Raw genomic sequence first — 21,148 nt, forward strand, 5'->3', positions numbered from 1 at the left:
AGAGTGATTAAAAAATGATGCAATTAACAAAACAGTGATAGAACCAGGCCAAGGTTCTTAGCTGTAAGAAATTTCTGTCCCAATAAGGAAGATAAGACCAAAATCAATTTTGAGGGGAAAATGAATTCACATAATAACCTATAATTATGTAATTATAATTAAATATACATTATAAATTTCTACATGATAGAAGAACGTAGGTGTTATATAAATATTCAGGGGATTATTTTATTCTGGATGGTTTAACATGACTATTTTCCACTTCTCAACGTAAGCTTCTCAGGAGAAGCATTCTAAAACTTAGAATAACTATTAAAATTTTTGTTATATAAACTGTACATTAAAAACATGAGAATACTGTAAATGCTGTGATTTTTAAAAAATGTAAAAAAAGCTGAATTCTTTACCTTGAGATAAACATTAAATACATTCAGTTAAGCTAAAAATGATCTGGCCCTAACTTCTAAATACCATTTTTTCTAAAGGAATTAGAATTTGGATACATTTTGGTTGATGGGAAAAAAATGACTGTAACAAAATCAATATGTAATTATCTTCATTTTAAAAAGCTTAAAATGCCTCTTAAGTGATTTTAATTTTGTGTACTTTATTATGTTCATATTAAACAAAGATAAAGTGTACAGCTTTTACCAGTATATCAGACAGAATTAATTAGTAGGTTTAAATTTTGCAGAATCACACGTTTGGACTATTCAGCAGTGTGGCAACCAGCATTTAGGGTTACTAACAGTAACAGCTACTGTAATGCTGATTAATATAAGACTTAGTTTCAGCAGCTGCTTTCATGCCCACAGTCAAGTTCAGAACCTCCAGTTGAATAGCACTGTGTGGTTAGGCTGTCTCTGGGAGAAATCTGTACTCCCTTGTTCATTGCAGCATTATTTATAATAGCCAAGTTAGGAAAGCAATCTAAATGTCCATTGAGGGGTGAATGAATAAAGAAGATGTGGGGTATGTATGTGTGTGTATACACATAATCACAGTTGGGTGTTACTCAGTCTTAAAAAAAGGAAATCTTGCGATTTGCAACATGGGTGGACCTTGAAGGCATTATGTTAAGTGAAACAAGTCAGAAAAAGACAAATGCTATTAGATTTCACATATAAGTGAGATCATTAAACTCTCAAAGATATGTGCCTACTAGGGGTAGGTGGTGGATGAAATCATGAAGGTGGTCACAACATGCAGACCTCCAGTTGTAAAGGAGACAGACCTGTGTGTGCTTCGTCACTTTAGTCATGTCTGATTCTTTGCGACCCTATGGACCATAGCCTGCCAGGCTCCTCAGTCCATGGGATTCTCCAGGCAAGAGTACTGGTGTGGGTTGCTATGCCCTTCTCCAGGGGATCTTCCCAACCCATGGATGGAACCCTAGGTCTCCTGCATTGCAGACAGTTTCTTTACCGCTGAGCCACGGGGGGAGCCCAAAGGAAACCTAGGGATATACATATAATATACAGCATGGTGACCACAGTTAACAATTCTGTATTATATTGTGTTGGCCGAAAAGTTTGTTAAGATTTTTCCATAAAATCTTACAGAAAAACCTGAATGAACTTTTTGTCCTACTCAATATGTTGAAATTTGCTAAGAGAGTAGATCTTAAAAGTTCTCATCATGTACTCAAACATTTATATCAAATAACTGTGCAGTATTGTAAGTTAACTAAACATCATGGTGATGATTTTACAATACACATTTCAAATCATCATTACACGATTTAATACATTGTCATATGCCAATTATACCTCCATAAAACAGGTGAGGAGGGAAAAGAAAATACCAGAGAGGAGAAGGGGGGGCCAGACTGAATAGCTACCAGACAGGTAAACATTGGATGATATTTTGTTTGAAAAATGAAATAAAGATCTCAGAAAATGGGTCTTCATTCTTGGCAGCAGAGGAGAACAAGTGCCCACAATTCATCTCTCCTCAAAACCTTTTGTTGGCAAGTTTTCACATTGTAAGATGCTCCCACAAAAGTATCTTTCTTGTTAATTCATCATTTGTTTCCATGGTTCACCCTTTCTGAATGTTTATTTCCATATATTTGAATTAAAACAAGAGTTTAAAGCTCCAGTAGCCTCTAGATCTTTCTAAATTTTGAAATAGCAGCCTGACCAATCTCTCTAAGTAGAGCTCTTCAACTTCCTCTGTAGCTTACAAGCAGGTTTTGTGGATGCAAGAACTCGAACTCCAAAAGTTGGTGTGGGAAAAATAATAATTATCTTTCAAGTCCTTGATTAGTGTCTGAATTATCCCAAGTAGTTAATTTCCTTTGGATAAGCTTTTACTTTTGTAGAACTATCATGTGCCTTGTTAATACATTGGAAGAAAAAAAATGTTTCCTGAATCTAGCTGCAGTCTGAGGAAGACAGTTAGAGAGTTTGGGGTTGACATGAACATACTGCTATATTTAAAATAGATAACTAACAAGGACCCACCGCATAGCACAGGGAACTCTGCTCTCAATGTTATATAACAACCGAAATGGGAAAAGAGTTTGAAAAAGAAAATTGCCAGACTTCAAAGATGAACTTGATTCTTCCTTCTCATGGAAGGACTAAAAAAGCAGCAAAGACATATCTCTTCTGAGAGTTCTTTAGTCTCTCCTCCATTGCTGTTATTGGTGGACTCCTGGGTATCCTGACTTTCTGGAACTGCTTGCTGCAATCATCATCCCTTTTGTCCAATATCTTAATAGCTGTCAGGCTGTGAACCTAGGGTGAGAGTAAGCAAAGAGGAAGGATTTGTTTAGTTTCTCTACTTTATTTAGGCTTTTCTTTGTGTATTGCCTCATCAGAATCAGAGCTATGAAGCCCTGGAAATTCATTATTATTTTTTGTTTGTTTCATTCACTAGTGGTGGATTCAGAGCAACAGGAACAAAAGACTCCTGGAATTTCTCTGTAGAATTCTCACTGTCTGAGTCATTTGGCTTTCAGTCTTGCTGAGGGGCTATAGAAGACGCATTATGTTACTTTCTTTCCCCAAGTTATCAGCAGAAATCCTTGAGGAAATTCAGGTGTTAGTGTCAGCACTGGACTTAGAAATAATACTGCAGCTTTTCCATTACTTGGTAGCACTGTGCTTATTTTCTAGCTCGTGAAAAACACACTGGTGTTGGATATAATCATCCTGATAATTAATATGTGGTCACTCATCAAAACCCCCTTTCATCAGGTTAGATGTTGGTTTCTTTCTCTCTGCTGGTGGTACTTTAAGCAGTGCTTTTCATGCCTGCCTGGTTCAGGCAGCTTTTCAGGGTGGCAGGTTTCTCTAGGAGGCCAATAGCTAGGAGTTTTATCCTGGGATGGTTAGTGTTTAATCTTCACTTAGTGTGTATCTTATAAAACTCTGAGGACTAGTATTGAGGGTAATTTCTTCATTTTTCAAGTGAATCTTCCATGAATCCTAGGAAACAGCAGGATTCAGTTTGGAGACACTGTCCTAAGTATTACTTTTGGAGGCTACAAAGGCAAAATTTTCCATAAGGACAAAGCTTTGGCACTGGATGTGTAGCCTTAGGATATTTCCTGCAGAAGGCTTTTCTTTGGCCTTGAGCTCAGTCTTGCTGTTGTGAGTTTTGCCAGCTTTAGTCTTAATCCTTGGCTATCCATGGCAGTCTCCCTTCAAAAATTAAAGCATATATGTCTGTCTTTTCATAAAGCCTGCATTTCAGGGTGACTGACAAATAAAGCAAACCAGAGCTCACACATCAAACATAAGATTGTATGCTGTTTGGAAATTTCATAAATGACTTCTGCTTAAGAGATTTTCCAATGTGGAAGCTAGCAGGGCCTGGCTGCAGCCTCCTGATGCTGTGAAAGTGACTCCAGGCTGACCCCAACCCCAAAACCCCAGAACTGCAGGGCCCTCTGGATCTCTAGCACAAATTGGGGTTTGGCAGCCAATCCTTTCAAGTTTCAGGCTGCCTAGGGACAACTGACCTGGAGATGAGAAGGTCTTCCTGAATAGCATTTTTTCCTTAAAATCTTTCTTCTTGCCTACTATTAACAGGGTGAAGTGAAGTGAAGTTGCTCAGTCGTGTCCGACTCTTTGCGACCCCATGGACTGTAGCCTACAAGGCTCCTCTGTCCATGAATTTTCCAGGCAAGAGTACTAGAGTGGGTTGCCATTTCCTTCTCCAGGGGATCTTCCCGGCCCAGGGATTGAACCCGGGTCTCCTGCATTTCAGGCAGACGCTTTACCGTCTGAGCCACCAGGGAAGCGGTAGCAGGCAGAATAACTTGGATGCTAGTGTTCTGGTTGAATGCTCTGTGTTTTAAGAACTTGAATAACTTCTCTGGCCCTCAGTATCATTCTTTTCAAATGAAGGAATAGAACTGCGTTGTTTCCACCTGTGAAATTCTGGGAGTCCATCATACCTTTGGGATACCACATGGAGCCACCAGAATTAGAAGCTGTTCCTTATGTTTTAGAAAGCTTTCCTATCCTTCAGGAAGTTTCTAGAAGCACATCATAGACTTTCAAGACATCATGGACTAGTTCAAACTGACCTGCAGAGACCTAGCCATCACAAAAGCACCTCAGGAGTGTCCGATGAGAAAGTCATGTATGATATCAGGGGACTTCTGAGGTGTCAAGAGGTAAGTAAAGTGAAAGTGAAGTCGCTCAGTTGTGTCCGACTCTTTGTGACCCCATGGACTGTAGCCCGCCAGGCTCCTCTATCCATGGGATTTTCCAGGCAAGAATACTGCAGTGGGTTGCCATTCCCTTCTCCAGGGGATCTTCCTGATCCAGGGATTGAACCCAGGTCTCCTGCATTGTAGGTAGACTCTTTACCATCTGAACCACCAGGGAATCCAGAGGTAAGTAAGATGAGTGGTAATTGAAAGAATACACAGAGGATGGGGGAGAGCAAAGGAACACAGTACAGACTCTATCAAAATGGTATTTTCAGAAATAATCTAAGAAATGATTTTAAAAGGAAGTAAATCTTGCCTTTTGGGAGCTAAAGGAGGATCTGTCTGGCATATTAAGTTGTCCAAACAATTATTTTATAAGACAATGAGATGAAAGCTGCTTATTTCTAATAAAGTCAGGATCTCTGTAGTCACTGATATGTGTTCCAAAGGTGTAAAAAAAAATGCTGATGAAGGTCTTAAAGGTGGGTTTCAAGTGGAGAGCCCAGGTCTGTGAGAATACATACTGACATAAACAGCACAGGTTTGTGTGTGTGTGTAAGAGGACTGGTATGCAGAGAGGAGAGGAAAAGAACCAGTCCCCCTCTGTCATTCTGCAACAGAACATCTGGTATAATAGAGCCCTGAGCATGCAGGCAGCAAGCCTGGTGTACAAGTGCTGGGTAGGGAAAATGAACTGTACTATAAGATAGAAATGATTTAGATTTAGGTTTAGAAAGTGATCAAACTGTGAAGAGAGAGTCAGTAGCACATACAAGTCAAAACAACAATGTGCCGCTTCTTCCTTATGTAGGCAAACATGAGGGTGTGTGATTCCTAGTGTGGGTGGTGATGTGAACACGGAGGAGTTCATGGGCACCACAGGGGTGATGCCCGGAGAGGCTGTTCTGGAAAGTAACCTGGCAGTGAGCCCCCAAACTGTAGAGCAGTTGTGTTTTGCTTGGGGGTGAGGAGCTGGAGAAAGGGGCTTTGCATGAACTCATAACTAGCAAGTTGTGTTCTTAGGAGTCAAAGAATTTAAGGAAGGAAATAAAGCATAGTGAATCCATGGATTCAGGAAGCTGTTTCTTCCAGCAGGATATTGTGACACTCAGACAAGGTAAAGAAGAGACCAAAGAAGTGAACTACAAAAGCAACTAGAGTCCAAACAAATGGAACAGGGGCCTCCCCAGGCTGAACTGGGTGGGGAGCACTTCCACTGACCTCAGAAGTGATGACCCTCCTCCTGTTGGCATTTTTACAGTGTGACAAGTCACGTACATATGGAATAAATGTTAATTATATTATAAAATAGGCTTTGTGTTAGATGATTTTGCCCAACTGTAGGCTAAAGTAAGGGCTCTGAGCACATTGAAGGTAGGCTAAGTTTAGCTATGAGGTTTGGAAGGTTAGGTGTATTAAATGCATTTTTGATTTAAGGTATTTTCGACTAGAATTTATTGATTTATCAGGGTGTAATCCCATCATAAATAAAGGAAGATCTGTATTTGAAATTTACCGAGAGGGTAACTTTAAGTGTTTTCAACATACACATGAAGGCTATTGCTTTCATTACTTACTTGGCTCTCTGCTGTCACCAAACAGGGTTGAATCCATTCAAAAATTAGAACAGCTCTCTTTTATATTTTCTTTATAGTAAAATTTATACACCTACACCAAATAAAATTATGGAATTCAGAGGAGAAAATAATAACCATTTTATCTCTCAGCACTATACCTATTAGTGTTTCTTTCCATTCTGTTTTTTTTTTTCTAAGCATATTTTTCATATAAGAAGCATTTTTTCACTTAGTTTTAAATCATATGTTTTTTATTCTCAATTTGAGGCATCGATATCAGTGACTGTAAGTTATTCTAGAGAGACTTGATCTGGGGACCTAGACCTACTGTTTTTTTCATGGAGTGATCTTGGGCAAGTCGTTTGTGTTCATAGGACCTGACTTTCTACATTTGCAAAATGGAAGAAGTAGGCTAGATGAAAGACTGTCTCCTAACTAAAGTTCTGTTTTAATAGTGGTAGAGTTGGAACTGGAACTCATCGAATTTCTCTTCCTCCCATGCTGCATCACACAACTCTGGTGTGGAAAAAGACTTTGAAAATAGAGTTCAAACTTCCTTGCCATTTGGGGATTCCTTTACACTATTCCTGATAGTGATCCTTGCAGACTCTGCTTAAGTACTTTGCCAGAGAACTTTGGGCTTTGTAATGCAGTCCATCGCCTTTTATGAGGGCCCAGATTGAATTGGAATCTGCCTCCACAGAATTTCCGTATAGTGGCTCTGGTTCCTTCCTCTGTACTGATGTAGTGCAGCTCATCCTCAGATATGTCTCCTCCAGGAAAAATTTCTAATTACCCTGAAATCTCTAACATATGCATTTTAGATTCCTTGAATGTTCCAGATGTCCAGATGTATTTTTTGTATGCTACCCAGTTTGTTGTTGATTCTCTAAAACTGCAGCTTCCAGGACAGAATACAGTATGTGGTCCAATCATGTGTTGATCTTGGGCAAGTTGTTTGTGTTAATAGGACCTGGCATTCAACCATTTCCTTCCTTTTCTTCATCTTAACATTACAATTTTATTGGTGCAGTCCAGATCACACCATTTTTTAGCAGCTAGATTATGATATTTGTTGATTTATGAACAATTTCCAGTCAAAACTTTTGAGGTATTATTTGACATGAATAGCTATATTTAATTTTTTTAAGCCTAGATAAAACTACACAAACTACTGCTTAATTTCTTTCTCTTGGTTTTGATCCATGTTTCCAGTGTAACAAGAGAGATACTTGGGAATCTGGATTCTGCTTAAAGATCTGTATCAGCTGCAAATTAAACATCTTGCCATGTAAGCCTTCATCCAAACTACTTGAACATGGTGACCATGACAGGACCAAGGTCAGAACCTGTGACTCTTTCCCCATCAGGTGGGAAGGTACCACCCTGAGATCATTTCCTAGGCTGCATTGCCCCATTGGAAGTATTGGAGAGTTGGGAGAAAATGGTGACTGGTTAGAGTCAGGAATCCTCCAGGCAGCCGATGGCTAGCTCCATGTAAAGATGGTGCTATTTAATTAGGAAGAAAAAGTGGGAACCATCAAGTCAAGCAAACATTGCCTCAGGAGTGAATAGCTTTTCTCATTCTACCTGGATCTGGGCACCAGAAATGTAAAAAGAATCAAAGGGATGGAATTTTCATAAACATTCAAGAGAAACACACTTTTCCCAAAGCTACAAAACTGATTCAATTTATTAATTTTTCTAGAAGATTTCATGCCTAGAAGTGAGACTGTATTGAAGTCAATTAGATCTTTTTTGGTAGCTGATTTTTTGCCCTTTCCAGACAGGGTCTTCCAGACATTTCTACAGAGGTATTCTCTCTTGTGAGGAAAAAGTCCTTGACAAACTTAGGGATAGTAAAGCTTAGTTCCCCACAATGTCACCTTATCTGGAGTGCTTGAGGAAGCATTGATTGTGAATGGGCTGCCTGTTAATTTCCCTATATTTCTGTCCTAACTTCAGTTCTACATGCTTGAGAGAAGGGGTCTTCATGCAGAGTAGGAATATGTAAGAAATGCTTTTTTTCTAAGAAAAAATTATAAGAGCTCTTAGGGAAGGAGATAGTGAAGGACAGGGAAGCCTGGCTTGCTGCAGTCCATGGGATTGCAAAGCTACTGAACAACAACTGGGATATACAGATACCATTTCTAAAAGGAGTAAGGGACATTTACACTGCAACTTTTGTGAGTGGATATTTAGTTCCTCTAATAACAGTAAAAATAAAAGACTGGAATGCTTTTTAGATAACAGGAAGTTTAGTGCAGAGTGAAGACATTACTCTGTAGCCAGTTTGGGGACAGAGAAATCTTAAATAATGTTTGATAGTGCTGGAAGCAATAAGAAAGCTGACTGGTCATCTGGGACCCTTAGGGGACAATAAAGGAAGAAAGAGTGACTGACATTTGGAGGTACATAAAAATAAATGAGTTGGCCTAACATTTTCTTTTTCATTTCTTATAGTTTATAGAACTTTAGATGTCAGCATGAAGCTCTTTATATGATTTTCTATATGGGAGAATTAAGACCTAGCGAGATGAACTATTAATAACTTGGCCAAGGTCACAAAAACAGTCCATGATGGAACTTGGGTAGTGCCTGGGAATCCCAGTTTCCAGGCCGATCCTGTTCATATGTCTCCCCATTGCACAGCAGTGTTCTCTGTCTCTTCCTTGCTGTTGTCCTCTGCTTACAGCTCACTTTAAGCTATGCCCATGGAAGAACAAGAGTAGAATCTTTTTATTTGCTAGTAGGTAGCATCCTATATGGGAGAAGGCAATGGCACCCCACTCTGCCTAGAAAATCCCATGGATGGAGGAGTCTGGTAGGCTGCAGTCCATGGGGTCGCTACGAGTCAGACACGACTGAGCGACTTCACTTTCACACATTGGAGAAGGACATGGCAACCCACTCCAGTGTTCTTGCCTGGAGAATCCCAGACACGGGGAGCCTGGTGGGCTGCCGTCTATGGGGTCACACAGAGTCGGACATGACTGAAGTGACTTAGCAGCAGCAGCAGCAGCAGCATCCTATATAAATCTCAGCCCATGGTGTCCATCATAACCACACTCACTCCATTCTCTCTTAACCTTCATCCCTGCTGGTCTTCATCCTGAATCCCCCTCTTAAACAAGAATTAGCCTGAATAACTAGAAACTCAATGTAGAAGTTTCAAATTCTAAGGACCACCTGGTCTTCTCCCATAGGTGAGAAGAACTATTATCTTAGAATTTGAAACATGTAACTGCCCAGTCCTTGAAAGGTATCCTTTGTAACAAAATCTGTAGCTGTAGGGAGAGAGAGGGGAAACACTTGAGGTCTATGAGCTATTCTAAGAATAAATATCAATGAGGGGATGGGGTAAGGGGAAACCTCTGTATTTACTAATATCTGATTAACTTCATTGTATGACTGATTGCTTGCATATTAAGGCACCTAAATGTTTTCCAGTTTTCTTTCCAAGTTAAGTCTTAGTGCTGCTCCTGGAATTCAGTTTATTTTGACCTTCACTGACTTATGCTTTGACTACCTGATGCTTGACATGTTTCAGGATCAGCTCCAGTAAGCACAGGGACAAAAAGAACATTTTGAAGTGTTCTTCCATCAGTGCTCAGTATTTGATTATCACACTTGAGACTTACTTAATACAAAGGACAAGTGCAGAGTCAAGAGGTGATGATCAAATCCAGTTCCTTCATGTTAAAGATGGAAAGTGAGACAGAGTTAACTGACCTCCAGTGACTTGGATATCCTGGTGTAAGGGAGTCAGTGTTTGCTTCTACAAAGTTCTCCTGCTGAATTCCATCTTTGTGTGGTGTGTGGTTGCAGTTTCTTGACAGTTGAGGGTAAGGTTCTTCAGAGTCAAAGAAACATGGCCAGTTATGAGGATGGTGGACATCTACCCCCAAACTCCCAGGGTGAAGGCTCTTTGCCATAGCTTCTAGGTCTCAAAGCTAGATTCCTAGGACCACCACTTCCTAGATGTGTCATTGAACAGGTTTTTTAATCTGAAACTCTGATTCTTTATGTGTAAAATGAGCTAATGTTAGCTTTCTTATAGGTGATTTTTAAGATGAAATGAATATAAGTAGAACATGTAATAAATATAAATTAACGTCCCTATCCCTTCCCTCTGTAATCTTCAGCCATTGACTGAATGTGTGGTTCTGCTGCAGGTCTGTACTCCCTAGAGGCTCGCTGGGAGCCGGGTTGGTGGCAGTGAGGAGTGTGGTTCTGCAGAGAGGACTTGGGAGTATTTTAGCTTCAAAATGATTTCTTCAGTGGCTTAAGTTCTATTTGGGTCTGGGACAGTTTGTGAAGAGGATCCTTGGGAATGAAATGCAATGGTCTCACTGGATTATTGTTTATAGAACCTTTTACTTTGCTTCCAGAATCTGTAACGAGATGCTCTCCATTAACTGTTATCCTCAGTTGCCTCTGAGATACGGGAGTTCACCCCTGTGGCTCATTTCTCCATCAGTGTACCCTTGTCATGTACAAAATTCATTTGCAATCTGTTCTCTTTGATGTGTTAATTTGTTGCGGCTTAATTTTCTCAAGCTTTCTATGTTTCTGATGCTTTTCCAAACAGAGTTGTAATGCTCTAGAGGAAACACAAGGCATCTTGTGTATTTTAATTAGAAATATTCTCTATACAACACCTAGTATAAGAGTATATGGTACTGTGGGTGCCTAAGAAATGCCAAGACTGTTCCTAGCTGTTCATTTAGAGTCATATTTGAACTTCAGGCTAGGCTAGGTTTCTTTGAGCACATTTGTGGTGAAAATTTTCCTGGTGAAAAAATGAAAAGATGGCCATTGCAAAATGAGCAAGTCTTTTTAGTTTCTGTAGCCACAGAGTATGAATATATTGCCCAGACATGAGGAATACTCAATTTTGGCTTTTGGATTTCTCATTATCTCAGTTACTCGTTCATTTTTCAAATTTAATGACAACTTAGTGCCTTTATATGGAAAATACCATTGTAGATCCTCCGGAAAACAAGGAGAAGTTAATTGTAAATACTGAGTGTGCTCTCATGATGTTGACAGTCTGATGAGTCCTGTATTTTTGTTGTATAAAAGATTAACAAATTGTACTTTTTCTTCAGAGTACTGTTTCAATACAGATCCACTAGTAAGAGAAGAGTATGTTTACTTGGCAAAATGCAATCTTATCCCACTATGAAGTGATACATTATAGATATAGATTAAACATTTTAACAATGACATTTTCTGGCCTTCCACTGTCAACTAGTATAAGGTACAGTGCTGAAGTCTGTTCTGGTACAGTGGTCACAAGGCATTGGTTTGGTTCATGTACAAGCTGTAGTTTCATTGGCAAGAAGAGCAGGGAGATAATACAGGCAGAGAGAAGGGGTGTGAGAGTTTACTATCAATTTCTTAAAATGAGAGTATTTCAATTTTTGATGATGGTGATTTATAAAATGACCTAGTTTACAAGCCTATTGGGAAAAATGGAAAATAGCCAAAAGCCAAAATAAAATAAGTTATTTAATTCATAGTCCAGAGATGAGTAAAAGTAATGGTTGATAATAGCCTTTATAAAATTGTGTATGTACTATACAATATATGTATGTTTATAAATATGCAGAATCATTCTTTAAAAGGCTGACAGTTGACTCTTGAAAAGCAAAGGGTTGAACTGCCCGAGTTCCCTTACATGCAGAACATTTTCACTAAACACATCCGGGATCTGCAGTTGATTGGATCTGCAGATACATAATTGTGGATATGGAGGGTCAACCATAAAGTTACATATAGATTTTTGCCTGTATAGGGTCTCGGTGCCCCTCACCTTTGTTCAAGGGCCAACTGTATAAAAATAATCTAAATGCATAATAAAACAGTATTTAATGATGAATGAAAAGTTAGTGTTTTACCCAATCACTCTTGCTACATGCAGGAGTATTTTTAAAAAAATATTTTTTATTTATTTGGTTGCACTGGGTCTTAGTTGTGCCACGTGGGATCTGAGGTTGCAGTATGTGGGATCTTGTTCCTGGACCAGGGATCAAACTCCAGCCTCCTCCATTGGGAGCACAGAGTCTTAGGCAATGGACCACCAGGGAAGTCCCCATGTAGAAGTTTTTGACCAATTCTCTTCTTTATTCTTGTGAGATAGCTACTTTCATAACTCCAAGTAATAACCAATAACTCTGTTATAGATTTATCAGTGGATCCCAACACTAGAAAATAAATTTAACTCAAAGACAGTAATAGCCATTTCTCCTCCAATTTACAAATTTTAGTAAAAAAGATATTGGCTTCTTTCACTTGCTTAATAACTATAAATAGCAAACTGAAGCATAGTTTTATTGATCCAATAAATTAAATATATGTCTTGACTCGCTTGTAGGCAAAATGTATAAATGTGCATTTCTAGCAATCTTCCCTTTTTGGCTTTTACTCTTTGAGTTGTGTTAATTTATCCAGGACCACAGTTGATAGTTTTGTGGACAGCTCCAAGGGGTGCTGTTTCTTTATCATATTTCACATACTTATTGCAGTAAAGTGTCTTACAGAGGGGATACTATTTTGTAATTCATATAAATACACCATTTGGCCAAGAAAAGACAAGATACATTTTGTGCTTAACATTTTGCAGCTATAATGAAGTGTTTGTCCATATGTTTATTCTAAAACCTGAAGATCAATAAACATGATAACTCTGTATAGTTATTCACTCTGAAATGATAAAAGTGTGATATGAGCCTTCTGAAAATATAGACTCTGAGGTGACTAAAGGTCTGCTGCTTATAGAAGAATCCTAAGCATAAAGGTAGAAGAATGATCTTGTTTTACATGCCTTCACTTGATTTAAAGATCTTGTTACATTTCAGTTTGCTTTATATGTTGACCACCATAAATTTTTTGTTTAGCTTTGTGTCCCCATTAAGGGTTTTTTTTTCCCCCAAAGATTTATTTGTTTTATTTTTTGACTGTGATGAGTCTTCATTGCTACGTGTGGGGTTTCTATAGTTGCAGTGAGTGGGGGCTGCTCTTCATTGCTGTGCATGGACTTCTCATTGAGGCGGCTTCTCTAGTTCTGAAGCACAGTCTCTAGACACATGGGCTGCAGTGATTGTGGTGTGTGGGCTCAGTAGTTGCGACTTGAGGCCTCTAGAGCACAGGCTCAGTAGTTGTGGTACACAGGCTTATTTGCTCCTGGGCATGTGGGATCTCCCTGGAACAGGGATTGAACCAGTGTCCCTTGCATTGCATGGCAGATTCCTAACCACTGGACCACCAGGGAAGCCCCACCTTCAGTTTTTTATATCAATTTTTGTGCCTTTTGAAAGGCTATTGTTAAATCTTAAGTGAGATATTTGTTAAAGCTACTTTTTAAAAGACTTGATTCTAGGCATATTTTGACTTTTTTTAGGTCTGCAGTTCAGTTTTTTTCCTAAGATCTGTGATGTTTTCAGCCTTCTCCCTGCTTTTGGTTTGGTTCACAGCTTTTTGAATACCATGTTTTCCTTTGTTCTGAAATTCTTACTGTGTTGGCTGGAATGCATCCTCAAGTGATTTTGTTAGAAAATGTACATGGGAGATAACTTTGAGTCTTTAAATGTCTGAATTTCTTCCACTCCTATTCCAGAATAAGTAAAATTATACTCTGGAGTATGACCATCCATGCTGAGAGTCTGAGTTTTCCCAGTTGGTCAATATACTTTTAAAGAGCACATCTTCCTTTATTGCCTTGATATGAACACCATGCTGCCAGGCTTTCTTAAAGTGATATGGTTCTGCTTCATAATTTTCAAGGATTTCTCAGTAGTATGCTATTGATTTAACTAAATGATAATCAATGGGAATCTAGATTATTTTTAAAGAACTTTTGCTCTCAAATGTTTTGAAGAATGTGTTTATGCTTATTAAATAACTGCAGGCTCTAATCTACAGGGTACTGTATGCCAGTATCTATGTATTTTATATATACTAAATTATTTTTTCCTATTGTAAACCTAGGAGGTAGTTATTACTATTATCTCTATTTCGCTGATGTGGAAACTGATGCATAGAGAAGCTAAGTAAGTTATACAAAGTCAAACATTTTGTAAATGACAAAGTGAAGATTTGAGGTTGAGGAGTTTGGCTTGAGTTCCTGCTCTGAATCCATCTGCTCTTTCCCTGTGTACATCCCTGGAGGTGGAATTAAGGGGTGACAAAGAGGGTGTCCACCCCATTTTTAATAAAGAGGAAAGCACTCCTGGTAATTATTTACTAGACACATAAGCAGTAGAATGTTAGGAGTGATGTCATCTGAAGTTTCGAGTTTCATAATGAAAGTTTCAAAGACTGGCTCAAGAGTAGCTCAGAGGGATTCTCAGCATTCCAGGAGCTGGCTCTGAGAGTTGAAGGAATCCTATTAATTTATAATGCTGTGGTGGAAAATTGCATTCTGAGCTAGCTAAAGTTGATCATATCATCTTTGCCTTGTAGGGAGCTTTATGTTGTCCCATTTATTCCCTAGAGAGGGAGAAAAAAATAATCTGAATAGAAAATGAGGCTAGTTATGGCCTAGCAATTGCACCATGCTGTAACTAGCATTTGAAACACCTTATCAGAGCTCACGCTTGTATATGCTGCTTTAAAAGTGTAATCCACAGTTTATATGGTTTTATTAAAATAAAGGGCTAAAGTGTGTAGGGAAATAGAGCCCAAGGCAGGGGAAGGGACATTAATGTATAAAAGACAGAGGGCTGCCAAAATAACCTTGCAGTGATCTGATATTTACTGAGATTGTATGGTCATTCAAGGAAAATTTATTGTTGAACAGTGACCGAATTTGCCCCTCACCTCACCTTTTCTAAAAGGGGAATAAAGGTTTTGAATGCCTATAATTAATTCATCAGTTTCTGCTGCCAGACTTGTGCATGCCAAGAGAGGAAACTTTCAGAAGCTGATGCTACTGAGAATGTGGCAATTATTATAACGATTTTTGTGTCTTTTTATTTCCTTTCAGGCAGTGGCATAGCATTGGAAGATTACTAGTGGTGAAGGATAAAAGAGTAGTTGGTGTAGTTTAATGAAAAAAACCTTTTGGAAGGGTTAGGTTTTTTTTTTTTTTTTAATGGGCAAATTAGATGCCTGAGAGTGTATGTCTAAGGAAACAGTCACAATCTAGAATTCCTTCCCAAGCTCTAGTCTTTTCCTGAGTTGCTGAGTTTCAGTGATACATATTAAAGCCTTTTTCTTTCTTTCTTTCTTTCTCTCTCTCTCTCTCTCTTTTTTTTCCCTAGAGGATCTTTCCAAAAATGTGCACAGGAATACAGAAAAGAAAGAATTAGGTGCGCATTGAGCATGGAAAGATGGGAATATGCTGAAGGGCCTGGATCAGACTTGTACAATCAAGGGTCAGACTTGTCAGTGTGTTGGTGTAGATGAGATGGACCATGGGCATTCTCAGTATTTTTTCCTATTATTCCACTCCTGTCCTCCATAGTGCTTGTACGCATAGGACATTGTTCTCTACCAAAATAATTTTTGATAGAATTATGTTCCCCAAAGTAGTGAAATAAATCTCAATGTGTTCTTGAAATATTTTAAAGGTAAGAACAAAGTAATCATCTAAAACACAGTTGAAGGCAAGAAAATTGGGGAGGGAAGCTGAGAGCATTGACCTATTAGATATCAAGATTTGTTTGTTTCAGCTTAAACCTTGCGATAAGTTTAAACCTTGGTGTAGGTAGAGAAAAATATATTGATGGGGTTTAATAAATCAGTGAATAAACCTGCATGTGTGCAAAGTCGCTTTAGTCGTGTCCTACTCTTTGCGACCCTGTGGACTGTAGCCGGTCAGGCTCCTCTGTCTAGGGGATTCTCCAGGCAATAATACTGGAGTGGGTCGCCATGCCCTTCTCCAGGGGATCTTCCTGACCCAAGGATCAAACCTGCGACTCTTGTCTCCTGCATTGGCAGGCTGGTTCTTTACCTCTAGCACCACTGGAAATTTGTTTATTAACAAGTGGTATTCCAAAGTCATATATACCAGATGTAATCAGTAGGTGATCTAAATTTGGAAAGCAGAATTTAGAGTAAAATAGATCATTTTTATGACTTGAGGATAGGAGAGGGTTTCTTAACACACAAAAATAAAGTTCAGAGGGGAAAATATTGGATAACTTTAGCTATTAATTGGGCTTCCCTGATAGCTCAGTTGGTAAAGAATTCACCTGCAATGAAGGAGACCTCGGTTTGACCCCTGGGTTGGGAAGATCCACTGGAGAAAGGGATAGGCTACCCGCTCCAGTATTCTTGGGCTTCCCTTGTGGCTTAGCTGGTAAAGAATCTGCCTGTAATGCGGGGGGACCTGGGTTCGATCCATGGGTTGGGAAGATCCCTTGGGGAAGGGAAAGACTACCCACTCCAGTATTCTGGCCTGGAGAATTCCATGGATTGTATAGTCCTTTGGGTCGCAAAGAGTCTGACATGACTGACCTTCACTTCACTTCACTTCAGCTATTAATACATCAAAATTGAAAACTATTTTTTATCAAAAGATACTATAAAGAAAATCAAAGGAGAAACCACAAGCTGAGAGATATGTAATGCATAAACAGATTAAGGAATAGCATCCAGAATATGTAAAGAGCTCTTACAATAATTAATACTAGCAGTTCAGGAAACAAAAGATTAATGGCACAAAATAAGAGCAGGCAATCCTCAATCAGAAACTGAAGGGCTGGTAAACTCTGACCAAGACGGCTATGATGTTCCCTTAGCTTGACTAAACTTAGGCTTCTGAAACTTCTCATTGTAAATTCTGCCTCTGTGCCTTTGAGATGTAAGTGTTCTTAAAAAGCCTCTTGGTAGTTTTGTAAGCTAAAGATGTCTTTCTTATGGCCCTGGGGGGGTCAGCCTTGGAAACAGAAGCATCAAGAGAGACAGTGTCCTGACCCCTCATCTCTGTGGAAGGGAAGCCCAAAATGGACCAATCATAGAGAAGGCAATTGCAAACTTGGAGATAACTGAATGTGTTGGACACATCCCATTGGTTGACCTCCTTCCTGGTGTGCTCTAGTATTCTTCTGCTGGCTCACCTCAGGATTTAAAAATCTTCTGCCCTTTGTTTCAGCAGGCTTGAGTTCACACTGCATTCTTTCTATCACTGACATAGCCTCGAATGAAGTCTTCTTACCTGTTTAAGTTTGATCATGCAACTTCTGCTTTGATACCTCTAATCAGGAAAATTATAAAACTACACATGCATACAATTTCACAGCCATCAGAATGGCAAATAGACTACAGAGCAATAGGAACTCTTCTGCAATCTTGGTATAAATATAAAATGGCAGAATCCTTTTGGGGTACAATCTGACAATCTTGATAGGTTCAAAGTGTTTATCCTCTGATTCCGCAGCCCCATTTTTAGATATTGTAGGAGAGGGAGCATTTACCTCTCTCTCTTTAGGTTTTTTTGGCTGGTCTGATAATTGACATAAGACAGAGTAACAAGAGAAAGACAATTTAATTTTATATGTATGGGCATCCCCATAGACAAAAGAGTGGCTCCTAGACAATGAGACAGTTGAGGCTTATATGCCATCCTGAGCTAAGGAGAGGTGGGTAGGTGTCTGAAACTACAAAGGGGAGGAAGATGGGAAGAGCAAATATTAGGTGAACAAATATTTTCCATTCCTTACAGAAACAATAGGGCACAGAAAGGACTTTGAACAAAGAAGTCCTATTGAGCTCCCGCACCTTACCATGGGGTTTCCCAAGTGGTTCATTGGTAAAGAACCCACCTGCCAATGCAAGAGATGCTAGTTTGATCGCTGGGTTGGGAAGATCCCCTGGAGGAGGAAATAGCAACCCACTCCAATATTCTTGCCAGAATAATCCCATGAACAGAAGGAGATTTGTGGGCAGTGGTCCATGGGGTCATAAAGATTTGAACATGACTGAGCACCTCAGCATGCATGCACAGCCTACCACACTATCCCATACTCTTTGTAGTTACCTTTGGTGGGAATTCTTTTCCTGAACCAGCCTCCTCATCTAAATTCTTACAAGGGGGATGTAAAGAGGTTTTCTTGAGCCCATTGAGGCTTGGTTGATGTTGGCACAAAATAAGCCACATGCCAAAGTGGCACATTCTGGGATGGCTTTCCCTGGACCCCATCAATACATACCCTAAATAGACTCTCCCTCAGATACACAAGGAGATATGTAGAATAGGACTTACAGCCGCTATGTTTGTAATTAAAAACTAAAAACAAAACTGGAAAGAACATAGTTGTCTGTCAGTGGGAGAATGAATACAAAATTATGGTATAACCATAAAATAGAATACTGTGTATAAGTCAGAAATTGGCCAAAGAAATGAAGTTGGAGAAGACTATATATAGCATCACATCAAGAATGTAAAATTTAAAAGCATATCAAACATATTGCCTAGTGATCCATACATATCACCATGCATTTCTTAATTTTTTTGCACTATGATAAACTCAGAGTAATTACCTTTAAACTCCAGAAGACAGTGAAGGACATGACAGAAGACAGTGAAGGACAAAGAGTCAGAAACAACTGAGTGACTGAACAACAAACCTTTAAAGATAGGGGTGGGGAGGGGGAGAAGGTGATGGATCAGGGAGGAACACATGGGAGATTTCAAATGGATAGACTGTGTTTTATTTTTTGAGCTGAATGGTAGAAACACAGGAGATAAAATGTTCTTTGTACATTTAATGCCTAAAATTTTCTTTTACAATAAACCACAAAAAGTGATTTTGTAGTGAAGAGTGGGGTGCGTCTGTTTCATTATGTCAACCATCCAGGCGTCACTTGAATTTTCACTGTGTCCTTGAGGTAGAGCACTCTTTGATCTGTAAATGGGATTCAGCCAAGTTTGGGCTGGCGATTGGATAGAACTCCCTTTCCACCTCTGGCTCTGAAATTCAGTGTGATCTCTGACTCATCAAAGTACTTTCCAGACATATAGACCTCCTCAGGGAGAGAGGAAAATGCCAATATTTGGCATGCAAGTCTTGGGAACAGTACTTGGCTCTGTGATCCCATTAGGCCTCTTTCACCTCAAAGGCAGGATGGTGAGAGACAATCACACTGAAAATCTCAAGTAAGTATAATTGAGCTAAGCTGGATAGGGACCTGGGGTTGGAGATGGGTTCCCTTTAAGATTTCTACCCTTGTTCTTCCTTCTTACCTGGCTCAGTTTTCATGATGAGGGAATGCTTTTCCTGCAAGTCGGGAAGTTCCTAGAAACACTGAACTTAGGTAGCTTTTCTACTGAAGTCCCTGGTTAGGCGTAAGGAGCCAGGATGGGTGCTTGTGGTAAAGCCTCCCAGTGGAGGTTGGGGGTGGTGGTGCTGGGGGATGCCACTGCTTAAATTATTTTCTAGTCACTGCTGCACAACTTAGGCAAACCATGCAGAGGGATTTCAGATGACTTGTGAGGTATTGCATCATTACCTCATTGGGAAACCTATTAGAAAATGCTTTCATATATGTAAGAAGACCTAATGTAAGGGTCCTCATTTCAGGACAGCCATTTAAGTTCCCAAAGAAAAAGAAGCAATGTCTTCTAAGTGCTAAACAACAACAACCAAAACAACTGTTACACAATGGCTTTTAATTATCAACAGAGATTAAAGAATGGCTTTTCCAGGTCTTCCATGGCCCAGTCATAACTTTCAACTGATTAGAGCAAAACAGCAAGCATTAAATGAGAGGAAAGAGTGCTACTTGGGAGTTCTGTGGATGATGTAGGTGAATGTAAAGTGGTGCTGACTCCCCTTCTTTTCATTTTATCACTGACCTCATGGGCCTGAGGCAGCACACGGATGTGTGTGGTGATGATGTGTCTTCTTCTTGCACCAAGCCTTGGGTGATTGTTGTGGGGGAAATGATAGAAATATGCTTGTTTTTAAAGATCATCCAAGCAAGTTAAGATGTGCCCCCCAGGAATCCCATCCTCTTATTGGCCCACTTCTAGAAGAACCAAGGAAGAGTTACAGCACTTAGTGCTGACAACATTGGGGAATGACTGAAAAAGTCTTGCAGGTTGCTGGAGGGAATGCAAAATGGTGCAACTACTCTAGAAAAGTTTGGTAGTTTCTCGTGAAGTTAAAGATACTTTTGCCAAATGGCCCAGCAGTTTCACAACTAAAGGAACTAAAAACATATGTGCACACCAAGAATTATGTGAAAGTGTTATTAGCAGGTTTTTTTTTTCTTTTTTTGGTGTTGGGGCATGTAGGATCTTATTTCCTCAATCCAGGAATGGAAGATGTGTCCCCTGCATTGGAAACAGAGTCTTAATCGCTGGGCCACCAGGGAAGTCTAGTTACTAGCTGATTTATTCACCATGACTATTCCACTCTTAGGTGTTTACCCAACAGAAATGAAAATGTATGTGTGTGTGTATATATATATACACACACTGCAAGAGGGTGGCAATGGGGCTGGCAATGCCAGTGATAAAAGAACTAACTGAACCAGAAGTGTGGGTAGAAAGTGAGATTTGTTGAGTTCACTGCAGGGAGTGGTGGGCAAAACCAAGAGGGGATCTTCCCCAGGGGAGAGAACCTGGGCTCCTTTTATGGTCCCTTCTGGTCATCCTTTGGTTAATGTTCCACCCAAATGGTGATTAGGGTTGGGTGTGCCATAGCTCAATTGTCCTGGAATGTCACTGCTTGTGACTGCTGGTTATTTCCATTGGGGGAGAGTGTCTTATCTTGAACGGACCTTCCCAGCATAAGATGACTCTTCTGTTGTTAGTTTCCACACATGCTAACATGTGTTAGCAGATGTTAATGGCAGCTTACTGGCGCTGTTAACCCGAACTGGAAACAACAAAAATGACCACTAATTAGTGAGTAATCACTTTCTTGTGTATTCATAAAATGGAATATAC

General features: G+C 39.5%; 1 non-coding gene across 1 annotated transcript; it reads right to left on the reverse strand.

The window, feature by feature from the left end:
* Window positions 1–4,177: 4,177 nt before the first annotated feature.
* On the reverse strand, window positions 4,178–4,249 carry TRNAF-GAA. The gene has a single exon. It is a non-coding gene; the product is annotated as a tRNA-Phe (tRNA).
* Window positions 4,250–21,148: the final 16,899 nt, after the last annotated feature.

The sequence above is a fragment of the Cervus canadensis genome, chromosome 6 (assembly GCF_019320065.1).
Source record: "Cervus canadensis isolate Bull #8, Minnesota chromosome 6, ASM1932006v1, whole genome shotgun sequence".
NCBI classification, from domain to species: Eukaryota; Metazoa; Chordata; class Mammalia; order Artiodactyla; family Cervidae; genus Cervus; species Cervus canadensis.